This window comes from Elephantulus edwardii, unplaced genomic scaffold (genome assembly GCF_000299155.1).
Source record: "Elephantulus edwardii isolate Elephantulus edwardi_28Jun2011 unplaced genomic scaffold, EleEdw1.0 scaffold00022, whole genome shotgun sequence".
Classification (NCBI taxonomy): Eukaryota; Metazoa; Chordata; class Mammalia; order Macroscelidea; family Macroscelididae; genus Elephantulus; species Elephantulus edwardii.
Window position 1 is genome coordinate 11742062 of NW_006399772.1, and position 13319 is coordinate 11755380.

A 13319-nucleotide genomic window follows, 5' to 3' on the forward strand; every position below is an offset into this window, starting at 1 on the left:
GAAAAGCACAGGAGCCTCTATGAACCTTTTCATATTCTTAAATTAAGAAATTTCCTAATATCTCAGAAATCAGTCCCCACAGGGATAGCCATGGTCTAGGGATTAGGAGGTTGGGAAGAAAGTGTGGAGGGCAGAAGTAGCTGATCTAGTAATGTGGAATCAAGCACTCACCCAAACACTCTTCAGTATTGTTAAAGGGCTTAGACACTTCAGAGGAGGGAGAAATTACTTCCGGTTGGGGTCAGACAGCAAGCATAGAAGAGCTTATTGAGGCCTTGGCAGTGAAACAAAGTGAAGAGCGGGAGCGGGAGCGGGAGCGAGAGCAAGAATGGCAACTCTAGGGAACAGTGGAAAAGAGAGTTTGGGTTGGATTTTTCTTAAGCCAGAGGAAATGTGAGCACACTGTAGGTAGAAGAAACAGCTGCATTAGGGAGAGACAGAGAATAGAGCTGCAATTGGCCAACACGGTGAACAGAGCCAAGGCCCAGTGGGAAAGGGTAGGGATGAGTGAGACAGGCAGGGAGCTGAGAAGTTTCTACTGTACTTTAGCAACACATCATAGAAATTCAAGCTATCCAACACAACAAGGAATACAGGCATTCATTCTTGTCTTCTGTCATATCTTGGAGCCAGTGTCATAGCATCCAGTAAGCATACTTGTGCTGAGGTATTAATCTGAAGTAAAATATTTCTTTTTTTTTTTTCCGCCTTACCAAAGGTTCTGCTTCTGGATGTGGCTGATATCTGTCTCCCTCCCAACTCCATAGCACCTTTCTACACAAACAAAACTCTTTTCAAATGTCCAATCCTTGACAGTCAGTGATGAAATGCCCAGTAAGCAAGGAAAGTATCAGCTTATTTGAACTTGCATACTACTTACTCTGGAACACATTGGGCAAATCTGTTGTCAAGAACATCTTCAAAATGCCAATGAGCAAAGAGTTCAGTTTATAGCCTAGAGTGTGTCTGACTCCAGCCATGGTATTTTCAGTTGCTTTCGTATGTACGCAAAAGTTGAACAGTGAATAAGGAAGATGGAAGGACAATAAATAAGGAAGATGGCTTTGAATTGTGGTGCTGGTGAGAGTATTGACTATATCATGGACTGCCAAAAGAACAAACAAATCTGTCAGGAGAGAACTGAAGCCAACATGTTTCCTCATCTCACATATTTTGGGCATATTACTTGGAAAAAGGAGGGGCCATTACTTGGAAAAAGACATCATGCTTGGAAAGGTAGAGAGCCAGCAAAGGAGAGGGAGACTCTCAATAAGATGGATTGACATTGTGACTAAAACAATGACCTTGAGCATGACAGAGATTGGGAGGACAGGGCAGGGTTTCAATCTCTTGTTCACAGGGTCACTATGACTGACTCAACAGCATCTAAAAACAACTACAGCAAACAGTTTCATGTTTTTCCACCACATTAACGAACAGGGAACGGAAGGGATTTTGAAATGGGCAAGAATTCATGCAACAGCCCATGTGCAAAAGCCTGTTTATTTGCATACGGCCCAGTCCTCTTTCTTAAAAAACATGTGACACCAGTCAAAATGAAATGCAATGCCAACACACTTTGACAGTAAAACAAATGCCTTGTACCTCGAACTTGAGTTTTAAGAGAATAAACAAAACAAATTTGCTCTGATGACTCTGAAAAGCAATTGAACTGGATCCAACTTGGGCAGGGGTTTGTTTATTTTGCTGAGCTCCAGCCGGGTGTTCACAGCATCCAACAAACACCCAGTGAAGGCCTGCTTACCGAGCGTGCACCGCATCAGGAGCTGGGATGCTAGTGGTTGTGGAACGCGCTCCTCATTCTGTCTGGACTGTTCTAGTCCACGTTTCATTTTTCATTTAGAGGACTTTTGCAACTGATTTGAAATCGTATTTATTTATACTGATTAAATATTACTTGTTTACATGTGAAAAGTATAGGGGAAAATTTTTTAATTAAAAGAAAATAAAGTGTTTTATTCCACCATGAGGTGCTGCACTCTGGGGTGAGTTTTGCTGCTAACCCAAAGGCCTTGCATCTCTTTGATGGCTCGTATCCACCAGCAGTTCCATAGAACTCCTCCTGTTGTGATTTACTCATAAACCACTGGAGGGTCTGTGAGTTGGAACTAACTAGCCATGTGTTGCTGTTGTTGTTATGTGCCATTGAGTCACCTGTGACTCATAGCGACCCCATGTACATTAGCTCTGGAACCTGCCCTATCCTGAGCCAATTTCATTATCACCAACAGACCTAATCCCATTTTTCCAGTCACTGAGTCAATCTATCTCACACTGGATCTTTCTCTCCTGCGCTGTCCCTCTACCCTTTCAAGCATGATATACTTCTTCAAGGCTGGCTGCTCCTGGTCATGTGCCCAAAATATGTGAGACAGAACTTGAAAATTCTTGCTTCTAGGGAACAGGCTGGTTTCACCCTCTTTAGTATGAACCTGTTTGTTCCCCCGGCAGTCCATGGTATTTTCAAGACTCTTCTCCAGCAACACAACTCAAAGGCATTGATCCTTCTATCATCGTTAGTCCAGCTCTCAGCTGCAGAGAAGTAATTGTGAAGACCGCGACCTGTATTAGGCACACCTTAGTGTCCAGACTGACATTGGTAGTGAATGTTTAATGTAAGCCTTTAAGTCTTTATATATATACACACAAATTTATATTCATATGTACACACATATACAGTTGCTATAGGCCGCAGGTGACTCTATGGCACAAAATAACAACAACATATTATATTGGTTGTTTTCATTTAAACTTCTTGTTTAGAGTCAACAAGACCCTGTTGAAGGCCTTTGTATTTAAAAGTCAGTTGTTATTTTATTTTGGAGGATCATTCTTCTAATTGGTGCAGCACTCTTCTGTAATTTGCTGTACGGAGGTAACATGGGGTTGCTGTGAAGCTGAACCTTGTGCCATTGGGGTGTCAACTGCCATAAGTTACCCATGGTGGACAGTGTTTGGTGGAGTTCCCTGTATAAGACAGATGTCTTTTTTCAAAATGGAAGTGATCTCACACAGATTTAATAATCTACTAATCTCATTTAACTAGAGCCCACAGCATCAAGTCAATTCTGACTCAAGGGAACCCTCCACCAGTTTTTTGATGCTGTAAATCATTCCCAGAAGAGACTGTCTCTTCTTTTTCCTTCAGAGCAACTGGTGGATTTGAACTAATGACTTCAATTAGAAATGCAACATATAATGCACTGCATCACCAGAGTTAATGAATACTTCCCCAAGCCATTCAATAATCTACAAAATTATTTGTATTGTCTATATAGTATTGTAGCACATAAGTAAACCATAATTTGCCAATTCTCTAACATCGGTTATGAATGCTATTATAGGGCCAGTGGAGACAAAATGGGAGAATCCTTGCCTTCTGTGCAGGGAATGTTGTCAGGTGCCCTCGAGCTGAGTATGACTCACAGCGACCTTATGATCAACCAATCTGGACCCTGGCCTCTCCTGTGCCATCCTCACAATCTCTGACACACTCAAGCCATTGCTGCAGTCACTGTGTCCATCTACCTGGTTGAGGGTCTTCCTCTTCCTCTCCTTCATCATACCTCCACTTTTCCAAACATGATCCCATGCAGGATACCTGGATTTAGTTTCACAGTCAATGCAACTTAACTGCAGCCATTATCCATCCACTAACGGAGGGGTTGAGGCTGAACAAGGTTCAATGGAGCTTCCAAACTCAGATGATGAAGACTATCCTGGTAAATTACTTCAAGAAAAATCAGCCTGTGGAAACTCCCTATGACTCACAAGGGTCTGATCCCATCACGTGTGGGGTCACTCTGAGTCAGGGACCAACCAGATAGCAGTTAATGATAACAACAACTTTATTCCAGTTGGCTTCCTTTTTATCTCATTTCCTAAAAGGAAAATAATTCTTTTACTCACACTATAGCCTTGGTGGTTAAAGGTCTTGGCTGCTAACCCAAAGATTGGCAGTTTGAACTTGCTAGCGACTGCATGATACAAAGTCATGGCACTCTGATTTCATGAAAACTTACAGCCTTAGGAACCCCTGAAGGGCAGTTCTACACGAGGTATTTTCAACTTCTCTTCCTCTTTCTAGATACTTAGATATATGTTGTTGCTGTTGATTGCTGTCAAGTCAAGCATGACTCTTAGTGATCCAATGAACAAAAGACCTGAAGTCTTTCTATAGCTATTGGTGTTAACTTAGAGCCCCTGAAGGGCAGTTCTACACAAGGTATTTTCCTAGGCCCTTATATAACGGCTGCATGTCAACCAGGAAAACGCTCGTGCAATGTACTCGCTACATTCTCTCATACCTTGCATTTCCTTCATGCAGACGGTGATTAGCTGCACCAAGAGGACTCCTGGCAGACTGTCTGTTCAATACCATCTCCCATTCGCCCTTGGGTCTGGGTCCCACCTTTACCCTCGCAGGCCAGCCCTCACCATTTGCTATTGCTCTGTAGTCCATCTGACAACGTGGGGTCACAGCACTGGCTGACTCAATCCAGACTACTGTCAAAGGCTGAAAGCTTCATTCCAGGCAATATAATACAGTGGGTTAGACAGACAAATAGCTTCTCAAACCCAGGCCAGATGTGGACACAATCCCTCCCAGAATGGTAAGAGAAGGTTTAGAGGAAACATTAATAGCTCTTTGATAGGTTGAATGATGGTATTATCCCCTTTTGTTTCACACAGACACATTATGCTGCTGAAATAGACAGTAGGCTGGATTGTGAGGTTATAAGTCAGGAAGAACTGCTTTTGTTGGTGCTGTTTTCCACGTGCAGGTCTCAGAGCTCACATCCCTTAGCCAGCATGTGACTTTGCACTCTGCTGAGCTAGGGCCAACCCTGGTGACACTAGAGAGCCACCTGAGCAGCTTTGAAAACCACAGGTGACATGTCTACTATTGTGGTGATGGTTTTACAGGTGCATACATATGTCCAAACTTAACAAGTTGTCCACTTGAAACATGTGCAGTTAATTACATCTCAATAAAGTCACTGAAAAACAACACAACTAAAACCTCAAATGCTCAAGTGCACAAAATATGATTTAATTAGTCCTGAATGGTGCTCCCAAGGGGATCTAATGTGAAGCAAAATCCAGAACCACTAATCTAATACATGTAAAATCCCCCCAAATTTGGATTTATTGCTATAATAACTGGGAAATCGGCAAAATTCTATAAAAAACTTAATCATGCATATTTTCCTTCCTTCCTCTTCCCTAATTTTCTTTGTAAGGCAATTAATTACCATACATATTTTCAAAAGCGACTTTATCATCTGAATAGCAATAACAAATTTTAGAACATTTCTATGTTGGTGAAAATATATCCAGGCATACCTTGTTTTATTGTGCTCTGCTTCATTCTACTTTGCAGCTATTGTGTGTTTCACAGATTGAAGGGATGAGCAAGTCTACAGCTATCATTATTCTAACAGCGCGTGTTCACCACGTCCCTGTGTCACATGTGGGCTACTGTCACAACTTTCAAAACTATTCCATAATGCTATTACACGCTCAATCAATTATTATATGATGTAAATACATTTTTGTTATTTATCTACTCACTGGGAAACAGAACTATTCATGTGGCTGGCTTTGTGACAATACTCACTTATGGGAGGAGCCTGGCACAAAGCCCACAATGTCTCCAAAGTATGTCTGTACCACAAAACCATCACCAACCCAACAATTTACACATATATGTCGGTGGCATAGTAACAATTTACCATGGCTATCCAACAAAGAATGTGAGAGTTTAGCCCTCCCTCTTAAAAGTTAATTAACGAATTGTTACAAACCATCAAAGAAATCTTTAAAGTCAGTTCCAAAGCAAAGGTACACAGCATCAAAGCAAATAGAAGTATTAATCTAATCTAGGTGGAACACAGATTATTTCAAATTTATATTCTCTAAATACCCAATACTCTCTAAATGTCCAACTTGCATACATTGAAACGAGATTACACTCACCAAGTAGCTTAAACAACCAATTTATCTAGGAAAAACTAAATGCAGGAAATAGAAAAACTAATAGGATGCTATAGAGTAATCCCAGAGTCTCTGTGAGTGCAATTCAAATTCACGAAGCTTTGCTTGATTTGCCAAGCCACTGAGCTGGGCCCAAGCTTTCCAGTGAGAATGTGGGAAAAGCTGTCCCAGGAAATTGGAAGCTTCCTGCCAGAGCGCACCATCACTCCTCCTGGGAGGAGAGGCTCCATGCCAGTGTCTGCACGTATAGAGACAAGTTCGCATCCCAAAAAGCATCGCCAAGCCTCCTTGTTAGAAAAAAGTACTAATCAATATTAGCTCACATATGTCTTTACTCTGTGTTATTAGTAAGAAACCTGGAGCATAATTAGTGCTGGCTTTCAAGGCTTGCTGGAACTGTACCCAGCTGGAAAGAGGCCACAGAGCACAGGGTTTCATTACTCCCCAAGGCTGAGCGCTCTCTGAAGGGATTAGGAGAAAAAGAATGGAGCCAACCCCCATTCAGAAAGAAACTGGGTAAGGGGATTGACTGTGTGTGGTAGCAGAGCAGAACTGTGGTTGTCACTAGCTCAGCAGCCCTCCTCAGCGCCTTGTCCCCTCCTCCCCCACTTCCACAAGTCACTGTAGAATGTAATTAGGTAAATTAAGCACTGGGGGGGGGTTCGGGGGCTAGGCCAGAGAGGGGTGGCAAGGGCCCCCATGCTGCTTGTGGCCAGAGGAGATAGGAAGCACCTGCCAACAAGGTGAAGGAGGAGTGGGGGATGCTCTTCAGTGTAGTTAAACCCTTCATGACTTGTGGGGCATATAGTGCCCACCTATGTTTATATTTTATGTCCTCGGGTTTGGTGGGAAATTGAGATACCACTTCTACTGTGTGTGGCCATCTCTGTGTGGGGGCCTATATAACTGGATGAATTGGAAGAAACAAGCCTTATTCTACCAACTCCAGCAGCCACTTGGGATGTATGCGTCCCGCTATTGTAGCAAATCCACTTTACTTCAAAAATTTTCATTTCATTCAGAATTATTACTTCCATTACTAAAAGCACACAGTTGCAATATTTTTTTTTAAATTCTGTTTTAAAGGGTTAAGAAAGCTTCTGGGTGGCACATGCAGCATGTTAATGAAATAGAAACTTTGGAAACACAGTCTCTAGACCACTGAATCCTGTCATCATATCTACTTTAAAAAAAAAAGGCAATATTGACAGGATTTCCCAAACACACACACTAGAAATGAAGAAAATGTTTTCCACAGACAGGCCCTAGGTTATAAATCAGACACTATATGTCTGATCTAGGGATAACTTCTTCTTGCCCTTCTTCTTACGTTAGGTAAATTTTCCCTTGATTGAACCAATCCTTACAAGAATTTCATCATAACTACCTTCACCTGCTGTTCACACAGCTTTTCAATCACTGAAAAGGCTTTCAGCCTTTCTTACTCTAACCTGCAAACCCAAGCCCACTGTCATCAAGTAGACAGAGTAGAACTGTCCCAGGTGGTTTCTAAGGCTCGAAATCCTCACTAAAGCAGACTGCCTCATCTTGACCTGCAGACGGCTGGTGTGTACAAACCACGGACCCTTCCGTGAGCAACTGCGTGCTTTAGCCTCAGTGCCTTCTGAGGTCCTTTCTTGTGCTAAAGTAAGAACAGTATCCTCTTGTTCCTGCTTACCTATAACTGTGACTTCAAGACTCACTTGTAACCCAGGGACTGCCTCTGTCTCTGACATGAGAATTCACAGAGTGGTGCAAACAGTTAATTACTAGGTTAGGAAGTGAAAGGTCAAGCAGTATGAATGCACCTGTGACTCCTAGGTAGAAAAAAGGGCAATCTCCTCTCATGCAATTTACCGCTTTGAAAACCCAACAGAGGATCAGCTAAGGTTCCAATGCCACAGTAATAAACAAGTGAAATGAAGGATTGGCAGTTCAAACCCACTCACAGGTGCCTCAGGAGGGGAGGATAAAAAAAAAAAACACAAACACCAGACCTAGTGATGTGCTTCTGGCAGGTCACAGTCCTGAAAACCCTATGGGACAATTCTACTCCACACCAATGGAATTGCTCTAAGCCAGAAATTACTTGATGGCAAGGGATAGTTTACAAGGAAAAGAAAGTAAGATCAACAGAATAGTCCCTGTATAATCAGCCCAGTGTCTCTCACAGCTCCCTCCTAGAAAGAGCAGTCTACAGCCATAGTCTTACACTAAATACTGGGGCCTCCCCCAGCTCCTCCTCTCCAAGCTTCCCCATCTGCTCTGACACCCCTGCTGATTTCAGAGCTGACTTCCTATAGAGCCTCTTGGATCAATGCCTGGGTCAGACTCCAGTTCCATTTTCACCCCTGACATCATCTCTCAGGTCAAAGCAGCCCCCCCAGGCACCACACCTGAGGACCAGACTATCCCAGAAGCAGCATCGGGACCCAGCTCAGACCTTCTGGAACCCAGAGTGCAGGGGGAACACTTCACCCTCTGTCCCCCAGGAGTATGGACAACTCATTATGAGTCACCTTCAGTGGGCTCTCATCTCCATTGTGAGAAATTCAACTTAACAACATTTCCCCAGGAGAGGAAAAAAAATCCTCACACCCCATAGAAACTGTGAGCATAAGGCTATGTTGTCTTAATTTGAAAGATAAAATCATATGCATAGATCTTTTGAGGAAAACTAAGGCTCTAACACTTTTATATGATCATTTTCGGTTTTTAAAAAGAAACAAAAATAATGTCTATTGTGTTCACTATATCTTTTTGTTAAGGGCTACTTTTTTTTAAAGTTTTTTGCTTTAATTGTCATTTTAACAAAAGTTTACAGAAAAGTTAGATTTTCATTCAATCATTGTTGCACATTTTACCCCCTCTCCCTCCTTTCCCTTTCCCCAAGTTGACTTTTTTCCCACTAGTTTATTTACAAAATTATAATACAAATTCACCTCCTTCTAAACAAAAACAAAACAAAACAAAACAAAAAACAGCAAAACAAACAAAAAAACCTCTTAAATGCATTGCTGTCAAATTGGCTCCAACTCATAGCTGACTCCCAAAGGCTATAGATCGCAATATTCTTTGACCAAATGACATACTGCACTGGGCAAATCTGTTGTCATGGACTTCTTTAAAATGCTAAAGAACAAGGATATCAGTTTATATATTAGTACATGCCATGATGCAAGTCGCAGTATTCTCAATTACTTCCTATACAGAGAAAAGTGGACAAAGAATAGGAAGATAAAAGAACTAATGCCTTTGAATTTGAAAAAAGTATTGAATGTACCATGTGCACGCTGCAAAAAGAACAAACAAATCTGTCTTTGGAAATGTGTAACCAGGGTACTTCTCAGTAACAAGGATGGTGAAACGTCATCTCATATACTTTGGGGATGTTGTCAGGTGGGGCCAGTTCTTAAAAAGCACATCATGCTGGAAAGGCAGAGGGTCATTGAAAGAGAAGAAGACCTTCAAAGAGACGGATTGACACAGTAACTGCAACAATGGGCTATCTAGGATGGTGGAGATTGTGGGGATGGGGCAAGAAGGGGTAGGGTTCAGAACTGTTGTTCCTAGGGTTTCTATGAGCTAGTCGATTCAACATGACCTACTACATAACAAATCACAATGGAAGGAGACTGCTCATCCTTCTCCCTTAAGGACATTCAAACCACCAGAGACATGTGGCCTTTGAATTAGCAGTGTAATACCAAAGGGACTCTTCCACCACGAGGACCTGCTGTACACAAAGATCTCCTGACTCAAGAGACTCCCTAATCCCTGGAAACAAAGGAGGACGCTTCAACAATTTAGATCCTCCCAGAAGAGCTGTGGGTGAGCATTAACATTACTGGTAAGTATATTCATTTTCTCCTGGACACAAGAGCCTACTATTTGGTCCTAAAAGCCTTCTGAGGTCCCAAATCTTCTATATCTTAGTTGTTGGAATTAATGGAAAACCTCTTAAGCAGTTCCTTACTGCATTCACCGCTGCCTTGCATGCGGACTTCCAAGCTGTAAAACAACCGAGTGGTAGATGGAATTTGCTCCAGGACTTAAGAACAATAAATGACATAGTTGAGCCTCTACATCTTGTGGTTCCTAACCTTTATACTATAATAGACAAAGTGCTAGTCAATAGGTCTTTTATTGTAAGAACTACCTTCCCTCTGTAACTTGATTTGTGCCACTGTTAGAATAGTATTGCTTTTTAATTTTTGACTCATCTACTTTTAACTTGTTAGTGAAATGTGTGTCTTCTAGGATATGAACATGTATAAGCACAACTGATAACAGTGCATCTAAATTCCAAAATCAATCTCCACAATAGTCTAGGTGTTTCCTATAGCCAAAGGAGCCCTTTAGAGTAGTGAGAGAAAATCTTCACCCTGAAACCTACAGCATCCCTTTTCAGCAGAAATTAGCTAAGAAAATACGCCATCCCCTTTTCCTTATGAATCAAGGTGAAGTCTCTCTCAGGGAGGAGTGATAGCGAATGGCAAAGGACACACTGACAAAGGAGACTAATCAGAACTGGCTTTGACAAGCACTGTGGCAATGGGACAATTAAAACAGACTTTCAAGGGGGGGGAAAGAGGAATGAACTGGGGGGAGGGTAGAGAAAATAGCGCAGCAATGAATGAATGGAAACCCAAAATCTCTGTAAACGTTCATTAAAATTAATAAAATTTAATTTAAAAAAAGAGACTCCTTAATCCATCTTCTTGTGTTGCAATGTAGTCCAAGTGACACAATAAGGTACACCTAGAATCATCATGTTCCTAAACTTCATTAAAGTACAGACCAAGAAAATAAGGATTCATGTAGGTACTAAATAGCCCATGGTTTGGAACTATTTCCTCTCCCCTCCCACCCCAATACCCTTCACTTTAAAGGCAAGTATCCTAGAGTTCAGAAAAGTAAGATCACACTTCAAGTTAATTAGCCACTCCATCATTCTAGTGCCCTTTATGTCATGGTTAAATTTTTATTTCTTCTCTGTGCTGGAGAAGAGTATTGAAAGTACCATGGACTGACTGCTAAGAAAACAAACAGATTCATCCTGGAAAGGGTCAGACTGGGTGGCTCCTTGGAGGCAAGGATTCTGAGGCTCCATCTACAATACTTTGGACATGTTATAAGAAGAGACCGGTCCTTGGAGAAGAACATCATGCTTGGGAGGGTGGAGGGACAGCGCAGGAGGGGAAGGCCCTCTATGAGGTGGATCGATTCAGTGACTGGGGTAATCAGAATGGGTGTGTCAGAGACAGTGCAATTGGCACAGGACAGAGCAGAGTTTAGGGCTGTTGTACATAGGGTTGCTACAAGTTGCAAGTGACTTGATGACACATAACAACAACAACAATGGTATTGTACCACATTCTTAAGAACAATCTTGTTCAATGACACATTTTACAAAGAACTTATCTCTAAAATATAGAGAAAACACCAACTCAATAAGAAAAAGAAAAAAGAAACCCAAATAACCCAAATACAAACATGTCAAGGATATAAGGATAGACATTTCACTAAATACAACAAATGCATGACAAAATGTTCAAGATAATTTGTTGTTGTTGCTGGGTGCCATAGAGTTGACCATGGTTCTTAGCATGACTAAAAGACTGAACTGTGATCTATCCTGTGCCATAAGCTACTGTTGTGTTGTTATTACTGTTAGGTGTCATCAACTCTATAAACAATAGACCTGAATCCTGTGTCATCCTCATCATCTCTGACACACTTGAGCCTATTGCTGCAATCACTGTATTAGTCCATCTCTTGTAGAGTCTTCTCTTCTCCTGATCATCCACCATTCCAAGCATGAAGTCTTTCTAAGGAATGATCTCCCCTAGCAACATGTCAAAGGTATGCAAGACAAAGCTTTTTCATCCTTGCCTCCAAGATACAAATCAAAACAATGAGATATCAATTTACTCCAGCAAAAATACCAGTACTCAACAAGACAGCAAACAACAGATGATGACGAGGACATGGAGAGACTGGAACCCTCGAAGCACTGGAGGCAGGAATGTAAACTTGTGCAACCACCATGCAAAGCGGTTTGTCCCTTCATTAGAAAGTTAGGCCTAGAAAGAATATTTTATCCAGCAACCCTCCTACTAAATATATATCCCAAAGAAATAAGGTCTGCGACACAAACTAACATGCACACTCTCATTTAGTGAAGCATTATTTACAAATAGCAAAGATCTGAAAACAACACAAATGTTCATCAACGGCTGAAAGGCTAAAGAAACTCTGGTACATTCTCACAAGGGAGTAGTATGCATCACTCAAAAACTGTCAAGAATCCATGAAATGCTGTGCAACATGGATGAATATAGGACATATTATGCTGAGGAGCATAACTCAATCACAAAAGTACGGTGTAAGAACACTATTATAAAATATGCTAAGGAGAAGTTCACCCACAGAAGCAATGTTGGAGGTTTAATAGAGTTGGAAAGGAAGAGTAAAGGGAATAAAAATTAATAGAATCCATGGGTGAAGGGAAAGGCAACAACAACAAAGGGTCAATTAGACATTGTAATAACATGTTAATCAACAGTAATTAATGTTATACAACAAAGTCTATGCATGAATAAGAAAAATCAGAATGATTTGCAAATCTTCCTTCTAATGAAAAAGTTGGGGGGGGAGACAAAAAAAAGAGAAAGAATAGCCTGTTACAACTCTCAGTCTAAATCAACATCTACCACACAGACCCTTAAAAATGCTGCAAACCATTTCGTGTAACAACAAGGGAATCATTTTCTTGGGGAAGAGATGGGGTGTGGTGAAACAGCAGAGCTCACTTTGAAAATCTGATGGGCTTCTGGGAAGACAGAGGTGGGCAATTCTTTCTGCACATTGAAACCCCTAGGCACTTAAAGGGGGTGGGGAGAAAGCAAGGGAAAAAAACCCAAACAAAGCATGCAGATGCTTGCCCCAACCCCAGGGGTTTAATTGGTCTGGGCCTTGATCAATTTTTAAAGCAGCTTTCTTTCCCTTCCCTGGAGGTAGATTTTTACCTCCACAGAGTAAGAGGGAAGAATTTCCTAAGAAGCAGAGCTGTGCAGGGAAGTACAGGTCATCTCAAGAGGAAATGAGTTCCCTCTCAGGACAAGTGAAGAAGGAACTGAACCCCTCTCAGAGTATGAGAAAAGAGGTTCCACACTGGAATCCCCGAAACAGATTCTTTTTCTTTTATACTAGTTTCTCTCACTAGGGCGCTCTGGTGAGTGAGGAGGGGCACTTGTCAACTCCAGAAGGGAGGCTGTTCGAATCCACCAGCTTTTCCA